This window comes from Vicugna pacos, chromosome 15 (genome assembly GCF_048564905.1).
Source record: "Vicugna pacos chromosome 15, VicPac4, whole genome shotgun sequence".
Classification (NCBI taxonomy): Eukaryota; Metazoa; Chordata; class Mammalia; order Artiodactyla; family Camelidae; genus Vicugna; species Vicugna pacos.
The window spans coordinates 54,484,621-54,498,659 of NC_133001.1; the positions used below are offsets into that span (position 1 = coordinate 54,484,621).

Consider the following 14,039-nt stretch of genomic DNA (forward strand, 5'->3'; position numbering starts at 1 on the left):
AGTAGCCAAGCCCCAGATTTTCTGGGGGATCTGAGATTGTCATGTATATGGTGCCCACTGGTGTTGGAGTAACTTCTGAACCTGTCGCCTCCCAGTAAACAGGAATTGTTAAAAGAAGCTACATCTTGAGGGGTGTACACGGATTCGGTGAGTAATTCATGTAAAGAATTCACAGGAAGCCTGGCACAGAGTGGGCTCTCAGTACACGCTCACTCTGGTGACTGCTACTCTCCTCCCCAACCTCGTCCTCATCTCCATCACTAGTGTGATTTCACACCCACTCCCTCTGCTGTGCCTTCTTCGCAGGAGTCTTTGAGGATAAAATCTAATAATCAGCATGGGAGCATTCTGAAAAGATACATGGAGTTGTGTAAGCACTAGCTAAAAGGCAGAGGTCTGATTCAGTATCCTGCTGTGTGGCCTTGGAAAAGTTACTCCCCCTCTCTAGGCCTCCATCTCAAAGTCCTCAAACTCTAATACGTGGTGGTTTGGGGGTTTATTTCATTATAAGTCTTGCCCTCTGGGTCGAGCAAGAGACAACTGATAATTCCTGCTGCAATCTGTAGTTAAGTCAGCCACCACTTCAAGCCAGGAAAGGCCCATCGCACAGCCTGAGCTCTCAGCCATGGGCTCCTTGGGAAAGTGCCAGACCTCTGCTGGGATAATTTCCTTTAGGCCCAGTAGGAAGCAGATCCAGCAGGGCAAGCATCACTGCCACCATCCCTCCCACCAGGCCTGGTACCCACAGGCCAGCTGTATGTGGCTGCTGGAAGCCCAGCCTCCAGATTTGTTAATAACAGGAAACTGGTTAAGGGCTTGTAAGCAGGGAGACAGCTTTCTGTGGCTGGTGGGGTTTAGCATTTAAAGAGCATTCAGACAATAAAAAAGATGCCATTTTTGCCTTTTGCATGAGCAATGTTTTTTAATGCTCAAGCTTAGTGGGGGTGTGAAAGTGATACACCACAATAAAAAATTGAAGAATAAAAATCGTATCATCTCAATAGATGCAGAAAAAGCTTTTGACAAAATTCAACATCTATCCCTGATAAAAACTCTCCACAATGTAGGTATAGAGAGAAGACACCTCAACGTAATAAAGGCCATATATGATGAGCCCACACCTCACCTCATACTCAACAGTGAAAAGCTGGAAGCCTTTCCTTTAAGACAAGGATGCCCACTCTGACCATTTTTATTCAGGACAGTATTGAAAGTCTTAGTCACAGCAGTCAGAGGAGAAAAAGAAAGAAAAATTGGAAAGGAAGACCCCAAACTGTCACTGTTTGCAGATGACATGTTACTACACATAGAAAATCCTTAAGATGCCACCAAAAACTACTAGAGCTCATCAATGGGTAGAATAAATTTGCAGCATACAAAATTAATATAGAGAAATCTTTTGCATTTCTTTGCATTAACAACAAACTATCATAAAGAAAAATTAAGAAAACAATCTCATTTACCATTGCATCAGAAAAATAAAATACTTGGGAATAAATCTAAGAAGGTAAAGCACCTACACTTGTAAACTGTAAGACATAGATAAAAGAAATTGAAAATGACACAAAGAAATGGAAAGATATACCATGTCCATGGATTAGAAGAATTAATATTGCTAAAATGACTATACTACCCAAGGCAATCTACAGACTCAATGCAATCCCTATCAAAATAGCAGTAGCATTTTTCACAGAACTAGAATAAATAATTCTAAAATTTCTAGGGAAACAACAAAAGACCTTGAATAACCAAAGCAATTCTGAGAAAAAAGATGAGAGCTGGTGGTATCACATGCCCTCACTTCAGACTATACTATGAAGCTACAGTATCAAAACAGTATGGTACGGACACCTAGATCAATGGAACAGAATAGAAAGGCCTGTGAATAAACCCACATACTAAGGTCAACTAATCGATGACAAAAGCAAGAATATACAATGGGGAAAAGACAGTCTCTTCAATTAGTAGTGCTGGGAAAACTGTTTTTTGTTTTGTTTTGGTTTGGTTTTTCTTAGTGGAGGTACTGGGGATTGAACCCAAGACTTCCTGAATGCTAAGCATGTGCTCTACCACTGAGCTATACCCCACCCCTATGCTGGGAAAACTGGACAGTTACACATAAAAAAATGAAATTAGAACATGTGCTCACACCATATACAAAAATAAGTCAAAATGGATTAAAGACCTAAATGTGAAACTGGAAACCATAAAACTCCTTGAAGAAAACACAGTCAGAACACTCTTTGGCATAAATCATAGCAGTAGTGTTTGATCTGTCTCCTAAGGCTAAAGAAACAAAAGCAAAAATAAACAAACGGGAACTAATTAAGCTTAAAAGCTTTTGTACAACAAAGGAAACCATCAACAAACTGAAAAACAACCTACTGAGTGAAAGGAAGTATTTGCAAATGATATAACTGATAAGGGGTTAATATCCAAAATATATGAACAGTTTATACAACTCAATATCAAAAAAAAAACCAACTGATTAAAAAATGGGCAGAAGACCTGAATAGATATTTTTCTAAAGAAGACATTCAGATGGCCAACAGGCACATGAAAAGATGCTCAACATTGCTAATCATTAGGGAAATCAAATGAAAACCACATGAGATATCACCTCACACCTGTCAGAATGGCTATCATCAAAAAGAACACAAATAGCAAATGTTGGCAAAGATGTGGAGAAAAGGGAACCCACACTGTACACTGTTCATAGGAATATAAATTGGTACAGACGCTAAGACAGCCTAATAGAAGCTCCCCTCCTTGTGGTTGGGGGAAGGGTGCATTCCCTCCAGTTACCTGAGGATCTCGACCCCTCAGAAGAACAGCAGAACTCAGTCCTCTACTTTTCAACCTCCGTTCAATCCTCATCTGTGGCCTCGTGTCCATCCCCTTCTCTGGCAAAGGTCCCTGCCAACCCCACCATGACCACCACAACAAGTTCTCAAAGTCTTCTTGTAGCTGGTGTCCCTTCTGCCCTTGACATCCTCCCATGACCTCGTACTCCTGGCCCTGCTCACTCCTGGTCCTCCTCGCACTCCCTGACTGCTTCTCCTGGTCTCCTTGGCTAGTACCTCTCTCCTTCCAGCCCCTAAACACAGGCATCCCCAAGAAGCTCTTGCTCAGTCTTCCCACTCTTTCTGGGAATGCCATCCATTTCTGGGGCTCCAATCACCATCCCTGGTCAGCAGGGATGGAATGAGTCCTAGGGGCTGGGAGACAGAGATTTCAGATTATCCAAAATCACATGGAAGGAAAACCCAAGCAGCTCTCCATTATCCGCCCTACAGTGGAGTGCCATGGGTGAGGTCAGCAGAGGTCAGAGACTTGTCTGTGCCCCTGGCAGATCCCTGATAGCCCACCCCTCCTTCACCACTGCCACGCCTTCCTGACCGGTCTCCCTTCCGCCATTTTCACCCCCTTCCAAGCCATTGTCACCTTATCTTAAAAATCCTTCTTCTAACCAATAATTTGATCGTGTCATGTTCCTGCTTTAGACTTCCCAGTCACTCCCCGTGGCCCTCAGGATGGAGTTCATCCTGGCAGGAGTTCATCCTGGCAGGAGATCCCGGGTCCTTCATGACGTGGTCCCTGCTGATGCAGCCCCTCCCAGACACACACACGGTCCCTCACACTCCCCGTGCTCAGGCCATCTTCTGCTTGCAGGGCCCTTGCAATTCATCTCAACCAACCCCCATCTGTGATGTGCCCCAACAGTCCCTCCCCAACCCCAGCTATTGGTGAGGGTGTGAGCTCACACACCTGGACATGAAGTGTGGTAACCAAGGCAAACCTGGGATCACGTTTAATGGATGAAGAAAATGAGTCTCAAAGAGATTGACATACTTGGTGAGCCCCAAGCCTTGAGCCATAGGCTCCAGGATTTAGGACGGTCCAGAGAAGTCCCAGCAGGTTGGTGTTTATTTTTGCAGAAAATAGTGGATAGGCTGGTTCCAGTAATTACCATTTCTTCTGCTCTCGGAGGGGCTGCTATCTTTAGCAAAGTAATTACTAATAAGGTTTGCTCAACAGCCAGTGTAATCGCTAGAGAAAACCATCTTTAAGGACTTATTCTGCCCAATTTGAGGCTTGATGTCACAAGAGATAGTGTTCCGAGAAACTGGTTGTGGGATGTGGACGGTCAATGCAGGGCGCCTCCTGGGACGGGCAAGCCTCTCTGTACCTGGAAAGCAGCCATTCCTCCCCGGGGAGCCTGCGTGGCCAGAGAGGGGCTGGCGGGTGGGCATGAGAGTAGCCAGAGCTGCCACCATCACCTCTAACAGGGCAGCTTTCCTGCCTGTGGGGCCATTTTTGAATTTTCTTTCTCATGAACTCTTCACCTAATAGCAAGATGGCATCTTGGTTTAAATCCCAAATCTGCCACAAGGCTTAACTTCTTGATGTATAAGATGAGGACCATAACCCATGCCTTTCAGGGCGTATGAGAACAAATAATCAGTGGATGCAAAGTAGTCAGCTCCATGCCAGGCAAACAGTAGGTGCCCAATAAGTGTTTCCCCCTGTTACGGACTGAATATTTGCACCCTCCCATTCATAGGCTGAAGCCCTAACCCCAATGTGATGGTTTTTGTGTTGTTGGGAGGCAGAGGTAATTAGGTTTGTTTATTTATTTTTAATTTTTTTTAATGGAGGTACGGGGATTAAACCCAAGACCTTGTGCATGCTAAGCACGCGCTCTGCCACTGAGCTATATCCCCTCCCCCCCTTATTTTAATTTTTAATAACAAGCATATATCATGTTTGTAATAAAAGAAAAGTTTAGCAGAGTCTTTCTGACTGAGCTGACCAGAGGCCTCTCCTAGTGCCCCTGTTTCTTTGTGCCGAGGGACTTGTCACACTTCCCTGCGCTGGAGAGAGTCACCAGGGTAAGCTGGCACTCCATGCGGCAGCTCAGGAGATGGAGAAAAAAGACAATACAAGCAGATGTCCAGAAGGCGATGGTTCCCAGCTGCCTGCGGGCAACCAGCTTTTAATCATTTTTAGTAAAATCTATTCTGCTCTCCTTGGCTCATTATTGGGGTTCAGGACTGAACACGGGTGGTGCCTTCTGCATCGCTGGTCACAGGCAGTCGGTACAGCCATGGCATGCTTGTCTTGTCTACTGCTCGGAACCGAACGGAGATGACTTACTTCTTGTGACACGTTCTTATTTCCATCCCCCCAGAATCACTTCCATTGATCTGTTTCTAACAGCTGGTGCAGGTATTCTTTTTTAGTTACTAATGCAAATAATAAACATGGATTTAAAAATTTTTTTAAATACTTGGAAATATTTTTACGTCCCCAGCGGTCACCTGATGGAAGAAAGGCCAACTGTCTTCCCGTCTGGCTTTGTCTCCGGCGGGGCTCAGAGGAAGGAGCTGGGGGCGGGCCGGATTCTGGGGCCACGCGCACTCTGACCTGGGAGGGCCCCTTGCCCTCTGCACCTCAACATAACCCAGATGCAAGAAAAGCAGCCAGCGGAATCAACTCTGCCCGCCACCTGGCTGTGGAGAAGGCCGCTGGTCAGCCCTGCTTGCCAAGGACCTGGTGGGGAGCCCCTCCGTGGACGCTAACCTGGGAAGCTGGGGACATGGAGGCTCCTGTGTGGCTCCAGGGTCAGACCTGAAGGGTTTGAGAACTGCTCGCCTCCAGTAAGCTGCAGGACAAGTCTGCTCCCAGGTTCCCATCTGTAAAGCAAGGGTGGTCGAAATGATACTTCCTCGGGGACTTGTTGTCAGGACAGGAGAGGTGGGGGGGCTGCAGGGGTGAGGGGTGGGGTTGATGCATGTCTCGTACAACGCACTGCCTGGAGCTCACTGGTATTAACTGTTGGCATCCGGGCAAGGGGGCGTAACCTCTCTTCCTGTCTTGTCCTGTTCATCTTCTGTCATTCCTTCTAATGTCTTTGCGGCAGAGCCTTAAAATCCACGTCAACATTTCACCTTAACCAATGATGAAAAGACAGCACCTCTGGAGGGTGAGCTGAGAGGGAGGTGTTCTCTCTGGCTGCTTCCCCTTAGAGACACTCGGGACCTGAGTCACCTCAATCCCTGGTCCCTTCCTAGCCGGTCAGGACCAGAGCTCCCAGCGCAGGCCCCTGTGTGGTCCTGCTCTCTCCCTGCCTGCCGGGTCCCTGCTCCTCACCGCTGCGTTCTGGTCTTTGGCTCCAGGCAGACCCCTTAGCTTCCTGCCCGAGGCTGGGTGCTGGCAGGAAGCGCCGATGTCGCTGGGCTCCTCCGCTTAGAGGGGGATCCAGTTCCATCAGTCATGGGTGAGCAGAGCCCACAGACATTTCTGTTGGGCCCATAATGTAGTCCAGGAGGGGAAAGGGAAGAGAAGGGGCCAGACGACAGGAGCGAAGTGACCGTCTGTGGAGAGGTCACCTCCTCTGGCTCGGATACGAGGCCCTGTTACCCTAATTCACACCAACCTGGGAGGGGGGCGTTACTTTTCAGCTCAGGGAGATTAAGCAATCCCTCCAGTCTAGCAGAATCAGTAAGAGTGGGAGCCAAGGCCTTGCTTTGAAGGCCTTGTTCCTTCCACCAGACTGTGTTTGTCCAGTAATCCAGAGATGGCTGGTTCAAAGGACCAGATACTCAGCCCTACGCCACAGCTTTGTTTAGTAGCAGGAAGCTTTGTGGGTACACAGATCAGACAGTCAGCAATTTCTGGGAGTCTTTATTTCAAATGATCTGTCTCATTGTCCTCATAATCATCGAGGATGTCTTGGAAATCCCAGTCCTTGTGCACTTAGATGGCTCTCAGAGTCTCTCTTCTACCCATAAGTCACAGAGGTTTAGCACCAGCCCAGAGCCCCCGGCTTTGGCTTAGGGCTCTGAGCATCTTGAAAGGCAGGGATTTTTTTTTTCATTTGGGATGGAGTGCCCCCCACCCCACATGATGTTTGTCTCCTGCCTCCTCAAAGGCAGGCCTCTGGCCTCATTCATCTCAAAACCCCTAGACCAGGGCAGGGCTACCCAAGGTGTGCTAGAATCTCATGAAAGACCATTACTCGTGGGTGATCCAGCAGAGAGTGAGTGATTAAAGTTGGATGTCAAGAAATAATTCCACATGTGTGTCCAAAGGAGCTACAGAACCAAGAAATTTAACAGTCTTCCATCCCACTGGAGGAAAGAGACCTGTGTTTTCACACACCCTGAGGGGATTCTGACGCCAGCTCACTTGTGAGAACGCTGCCCTCTGGGGCTCCCTCATGCACGTGGCCAGAGCACAGCCTCCATCCCCAGCTGCTGAGTTGATGATGCCAGTCCAGGCTGGGGAGGGAGTGCCATGGAGAGTGTAAACCAGGGGGCCAGGGGCCCAGAGGAAGAGAGACTCAGGGTTTGAAGATGAGATTTGGGCTGATTCCTGAAGGATGTGAATAAGGAGCTTGTGGACGTGGGAGAGGAAACAGGATGGAGACAGGGGTCAGAGCAGGACCGGTCGGAGGGCCAAGAGAAAGGGCAGAGCTTTTCCCTGTGGGTAACGGGAGACAGGTACTTTTTGTGCTCTGACAGCGCCTTTGCATTTCAGCCGTTTCTGGGACAGGACTCCCCCAAGACCCTGCGCTGAGTCTCTGTTGTTTGCTCTGCTGGAGCCTTTGGAAGGAAGAGTTGGATGTCCAAGTGCAAAGGCACCTTACCTGTGGACTTGCCTCTGCCAGGATCTGGTTTCACAGGCTGGACGCAAATCCCCAGGCCATGGAGCTAAGAGGAGGCACACCCAGGCCAAAGGGGGTTCCGCAGTCCAGAGTCATGGAGAGGGGGTGGGGCTCCGCTGCTGTGAGAGAAGGTTGGGGGGGAGTGAGTGGTGAAAGGGGTGGAGCCTACCAGTCAAGCCCCTCCTACTCCCCTAGCACCCCTCCCCCTTGTCACACGGACCACCCCTCAGTGTCGGGGTCCCTCTTTGTGGCTTTCATTATGACGGTATCTTGGCATGCGGGACCCCACACCTGCGAAGACCCCGCCAACCCTGCAATTACAAGGTCGTCTCTCAGTTTCTGATTCCGCCCCCTCCGTAGCAGTGATCTGCGTTCCAGCCTCCAATTCGGCCTCATTCATTCCATAGCTGCTGCTGAGCGCGGATGCTGGGCCACGCCGCCCACGACATGTGATCTGAGACATGCACGCCACCCACCTCCCCGCCCCTAAAATTCCTCTCCTGACGTCCGGTCATCTATAGAAAGAATGATCAACAAAGGTCCAGACACTGGGATAAAAGAAAAACAAAAACTCGGACGATGAAAAGGTCTCCCCCAGCCCTGCCAGTCAGTGCCCATGAGGCTGGAGGGCGGAAGTGTATCCGGCATGTTGATCGTCCTTGGCCCAAACAGGTTGCCGGGGAGCGGAGGAGGCCCGGAAAGGATGGCAGCCTTGGCTGATGTGGCTATATTAAGATCAGTTACACTGTGCAACAAACATTTGAATCATTCTCAGAACCCTAACTGCTTGGATTTGAATATGCATGAGAAGCTGCCCAGAAATGACTAAAATACATACCTACATATATTTAGTCAAAAAGACAAACAGCTCTGGGGTGAAGAATAACAAAAGGCAATTTTCCACTCTGGTGAAGGGGTGTGGGAAGAGGACAGGCCTTGCAGGGAGTAATTGATGAAGACCCATTCACAGCCAGCTGCACAGATCCCGGGGCCACATGAGCCCTTTCATCCTCACCACAAGCCTGCAAGGTAAGGAGCGTTTTCCCCATTTACAGATGGAGAAGCTGAGGCTTTAGGAGTTAAGCTCATACCACTGTTCTCCAGGCAGAGTTTGAGCTGGTGTCTCTGGGCCCAAAGCCCTACCCTTTCCATGCAGACTCTGTCTCACACACTGAAAAGATCCCACTCTGACACACTGTGGTTCTTTAGTTCAGGCTCTACAAAAACAATGCTTTTTAAAATTAATTAATTCAATTTTGTAAAATGGAGGTACTGGGGATTGAACCCATGACCTCAAGTATGCTAAGTGTAGGCTCTACCACTGAGCTATGCCCCCACCCCCAGCAATGATGACCTCTGCTTCCTGAACTTCTGCACAAAAGGACAGAGTCAGATGGGGTTGTGAGCAGATATCGAAGAGGAGCAATGAGGAAAGAAAGATTTCTTGGAAATTCAGTGATAATTTCAAAAAATTCAGACAATTCGAAAAGTTCTAATTAAAATCTAATTTAAAAATTAGTGAAATGGGCGTAGCTGAAATCAATAATACAGATCATAAAGCCAAGGAAATCATCAAACATAGGGCAGGAAGGCAAGAGAAAATAAAACACATGTGCACAAAGCAAAGTTACTCTTAATACACATGTAGAATTGGCCCTCAATTTCTAAGTAAGAGTCCTCGGAGGGAAAAAAACCAGAGGTGCAGAAGAGAAAATAAAGCGGTAAGAGAGGCAAATTTTTCTGGGCTAAAGAAAAGACGTGAGCATGACTGAAACATCATGCTGCCCACCAGAAGTTGACACAACACTGTAAACTGACTATTCTTCAATTAAAAAAAAACTGAAAAAATTTTTGAAAAATAAAATTAAAAAAAAAGAAAAAAACTTGAGTCTCAAAGTGAAAAGTCACGGCCAAGTGTTGAATGAGAAAAGCTTAAAAAGAGGCACGTTTTCTAGGAGAAATTTCATGTCTTCAAAGATGTAGAGAAATCCTAAAAGGCTCCTAAAAGAGTGAAAAAAATCAAATGACCCATAAAGGAAACTAATTTCAGGCAAATTGTCCAGTCCAACTCCCAGTCCCCGGCAAGGGCAAAATAAGGACATGCTCAACCACACACAGGCTTAGAAAGTTTATCATCCGTAGACCTATCCTGAAAGACACACCCAAGGACATACCTCCAGCAAAACAAAAACAGAATCCAAGAAAGAGGATGACATAGTAGCCAAGAAACTAAAAAACTGTACACCAAATCCAGGAATGTAATATAAAAAAGGTCACAAGATGACAACTGTGACATGGACCTCAAGGGCAAATGAAGCAAATTCAATCAGAAAATTTGAAGACTCTGAAAAGAATGTCTCCAAGAGGAAAAACACATTCATCTTTATCAACTACTTGTAGGGAAAAAGTGGATAATCCTAGTGACAATGAGGAGGCAAACCGAAACATGAAATATTAAAAAATTATGCACTGCCCCTTCACCTAGTGGCCTCAGATTCATCTCCTTCCCCGCATCTGTGATGAAAAGTGGTTACATAATCATAATATTAAAAATACTGGTTATTGGTTTAAATTTGTTTAGAATCAGCTGACTGTCAAAACACAGAAGTAATTATAGTCACAGAACAGGGTGTATGTGTTTTCACGGCAAGGCAGAAATCAGAGGCCTGGGGGCCAGAGAGAGGGCAGTAAAGGGGGGAGGGAAGGCAGAGGGAACCACTTTCTAGAGGTCCTAATCTCACCTTTGTGTGGTCAGCAAGAGATGCTGACCAGAGCCGATGTGTGAGAAAGAGAGGTTTATGTAGATTATAGAAAGCAATCAGGGTAAGTGCAGTGCTCGCTTTGGCAGCACATGTAGTAAAAATCAGAACGGTACACAGTCGATCAGCATGGCCCGCGTGCAAGGATGGCACACAAATTCATGAAGCTCTGTATTTTGTGCCCCTCCCCAGCATCCGCACACCCTTTGCTGGTTGACCCCCAAACCACCCCCCGCCAAAAAAGAGTAACTATAGAAGAAATATTTTAAACGTGCCTGGCAGAGATTGGGGTTACTGGGAAATGTTATTGATATAAGTAAGTAAAACGTCTGTTTCCTAAGGAGGGACAGATTCTTTCATGCAGTCCTATGAGGCTGATGTAACCCTGATACCCACATCCGGAAAGAATGGCAAAAAACAAGAAAACTGTAGGCCAATCTCACTTATGATGTGGAGGCAACAGTCGAATAAAACAGCAAGTGGAATCTGGCCCTGAATTTAGAGAAAAATGCCTTATGAATACATAGGTTTTAGTCCAAGAATGCAAAAGCATGTTAACATTAGGAAATCATTTAATCTTTACATCCCCACCCTGATACATTAAAGAAATATAAAATGTCTGAAAGTCTATCATTTCTGTGGATGCTGAAGAGGCATTTAATAAAATGTAAATGTTCGCTCCTGATTTTTAAACATCTTTTTGAAAGCTAGGAATAGAATGAAATTTTCTTAACTTGATAAAGAACGTCACCCAGAAGCAGACAGCAAACAGACCCGGGAAAAGATGCCTCAATCCACCTGCGCCAGGGAGCCCAGGCCGCACAGTAAAACAGGACCAAGCCGGGCTTGATGAAAGGCGTGACGGAACAGAACTGTCCTTTGCAGCTAATATGATTTTTTAAAATTTATAAATCAATGGGGAACAACTGAAAAATCATTAGAACTAATGAGAGAGTTCAGCCAGGCAGTGGTCCTCCAAGCGTGGGCCCTCCAGCTTCCTGGGCTGTCGGTCGGCCAGGCCTCCGGGGTTCCGTCTTCCCTGGGGGGAGCGGCCTTGTGTCAGTGCAGGGCCCCGGGATTCCCCTTGAAATGCAGGTGCTGCCTCAGGACATCCCGAGGGAAGACTATGGATTCACACCCAGAAATGCAGTTCAAGACCCGCCATAAGCGGAGAGGGGACAAGGGGCTGGGAGAAGGGGCCGCAGATGTTAAATACAATGAAACAGTGCCCTGCCTGTCTCCCAAGTAAGATGCCACATCCTGTGTGCTCCCCAAACTTGAGTTCCCCCACTTTGAAGTGAGGCTCTTCCCAGGAGCAGCAGGAACAACGAGGCCTGCGGGTCGGGCTGTGGAATCCACCTCCCCTGCCAGGCCCTTTCAGGCTGTGCTCGGGGGAAGGCTGCTGTAAATCTCCCCTTGTTTACACCGCACTGGGCAGGTGCTGGCTGGGCTCTCAGAAAACCCGCAAGCATTAGAGCGCGCAAGGCCTCTGCGGGCACTCAGTTCACCCACGGGCACGGCCTCGTGGCTGCAGGGACTGGGCCCGGCAGTGGGCCAGGAACTTGGTGGGACTCGGTGGAGGTTGGTCCCAGCTGGCAGAAGCTCACTTTAATGCCTTCTGACCACGAAGCCTTCCAGCCTCCTGTCGAGGATTGGATCAGGTGCTCGCTTGGTCACTGTAAACATTTACAGAGAGCTTCTCCGTGCCGCTGATCCGATGCGAGGCATAGCTACAGAGCCAGGACGTGGTCCCCACTGCCAAGACCAGACAGCCCTGCACAAAATGTAAAGAAGAGAAACTCCAGGTCTGGCCTGGAGCCAGGTCACCCATGGCATAGCGACATGCACAAGGTGGGTGACAATAAGTTCATCCCACAATAGTTGTTGTGAAACCACTGTGTGCCAGGCACTGCTCTAGGCCCTGAGAGACACACCTGGGACCCAGATACAAACCTGCCCTTGAAGGGCTCACAGCCCAGGTCGCTGTCCCTCAACAAGCAGCAGAGAGGAGAGGCTTGGACAGCAAGGATGTCCATCCCCAGGGAGGGACTGACCCCTTTTGGTGGGAAATCCTGGACAAGTTGATTAAGCTCTCTGACCTTCAGTTTCCTAGAAAATGTACTAAAAGGTCAATTATCAGGAGAGACTGGTCTCTGGCTGTACCCCGGGCAGCCAGTTGAGAAGGATGTTCGGAGTTCGCGCCTCCCACTTTCCATGCCGGTCTGGTCCAGGAGCAGAGTGTGGCTGGTGCTCCTGGGGATGGGAAGTAGAGCTGTCTGCAGTCCCTGCCTTTGCTGGCTGTGAACCAGGCTCATGGGAAAGGCAGGAAACTAGAGAGGGAAAGAGTGGCTTCAGGGTGCTCCAGCGTCTCCCTCCTTTCAGTTAGAAGGCAGGCTTTGGTTTGCTTTGGCTCGCCTGCACACACTCACACCCTGCACTTGCACTGTGCGCTTTGTGGGAGCAGAATGAAGTGTGCCCCTCACTCTGACTGTGAACTTCAAGGCTTTAAAAGGCCAGGAGGTTTCAACGAAGGTTTGAAATGAAGTCTGCAAAGTGCTTTCAGGCAGCCAGCCCTGGGCTTTGCCCCAATGCCCTGGCTCACTACAGGTGCGAATAATGGGGGAGCTGTACTTGGGGCCACCTTTCAGTCTAATTTCTAAAACCTCAGCTCCGACTCTTGGCTCAAACCTGTAGCCAGGAGTGGGTGGGCGTGAGTGGGTGGGCAGTGGACAGAGAGGGCAGGCAGGTGAGCACCGAGACAGGATCTGGGCTCTGGTTCCGACTGCTGCCAACCCAGGGTGACTTCCAGCCATCCTGTGACCTCCCCAGGGTCCATTCTCCTGAGTGAAGTGAAGTGAGTGACTCCAAGATCTCTCCAGCATGGTTTATGCCCCCGCAGAGCCAAGATGCCATGCAGGGGCTAGCCTCAACTCTGAGTGGGAAGGACAGCATTGCAGCTGGGTCTGGACCCAGGGGTAGAAGCTGCCAGTGGAAAAGTGGGAGTCCCCTGTGCACAGGCAGGGAGCCCCAGCTCTCCAGTGTGTGGAGTGGAAAGAGCCGCCTGGTCTGGTGTGATGGAGGGGTGAGGGATTGGGGGCACTGAGAGATGAAGCCAAAGGGGTATCTGGAGCCGTGTGGTGGCAGCCTTGAGGGCCAAGCCTAGCAGTTTAGACTTCGCCTCTGGTTGGGGAGACAAAAACAGGGAGGGAGAGACGGGCTCTGGCTCATACCTCCCACTCCTACTCAGGTGCAAGGCGCAGACAGCAGCTTAGGGGCTCCAGCTGACCTGCAATCTGGCTGGGCCACCTGGGGCTTGCGGTCTAAGGCCAGGTCAGAGCTGCCCCACCAAGTCTAGCAGGGAGCCAGGTAAGTTGAATACAGCAGAAACAAGGACCCCTGGCTTCGGGCAATGGCTCCCAATGGCTTAGCCTACACGTGCACCAGCAGAAACCAGCCTGTGTGTTAATATTTCCACCTTCTTCTCGATCTGGCTGCCACCACAGCAGGACAGGTTCCCTTTCCCCAGCCAAGCCCCTGTTAACAGCATCACAGTTTTGCATCCGGAGACAAGATGTGGCTGCTGGCAGCTCCCGTTCAGGGTGGGTTTCTCC

The 14,039-nt window shown here is 48.8% G+C and overlaps 1 long non-coding RNA gene and 1 other non-coding gene across 3 annotated transcripts; one reads left to right on the top strand and one right to left on the bottom strand.

The window, feature by feature from the left end:
• Positions 1-4,953: 4,953 nt before the first annotated feature.
• Positions 4,954-7,840, bottom strand: LOC140685929 (uncharacterized). 2 transcript variants are annotated; one of them, XR_012059395.1, is made up of 3 exons: positions 7,652-7,840; positions 5,584-5,696; positions 4,954-5,128 (listed from the first exon to the last, which is right to left on the bottom strand). It is a non-coding gene; the product is annotated as an uncharacterized lncRNA (long non-coding RNA). The 2 variants fall into 2 exon arrangements; XR_012059394.1 differs by having other exon boundaries at positions 4,954-5,246.
• A 2,661-nt stretch (positions 7,841-10,501) lies between these two features.
• On the top strand, positions 10,502-10,609 carry LOC116283543 (U6 spliceosomal RNA). Its single transcript, XR_004193176.1, has one exon. It is a non-coding gene; the product is annotated as a U6 spliceosomal RNA (small nuclear RNA).
• The last annotated feature ends 3,430 nt before the right edge of the window (positions 10,610-14,039 follow it).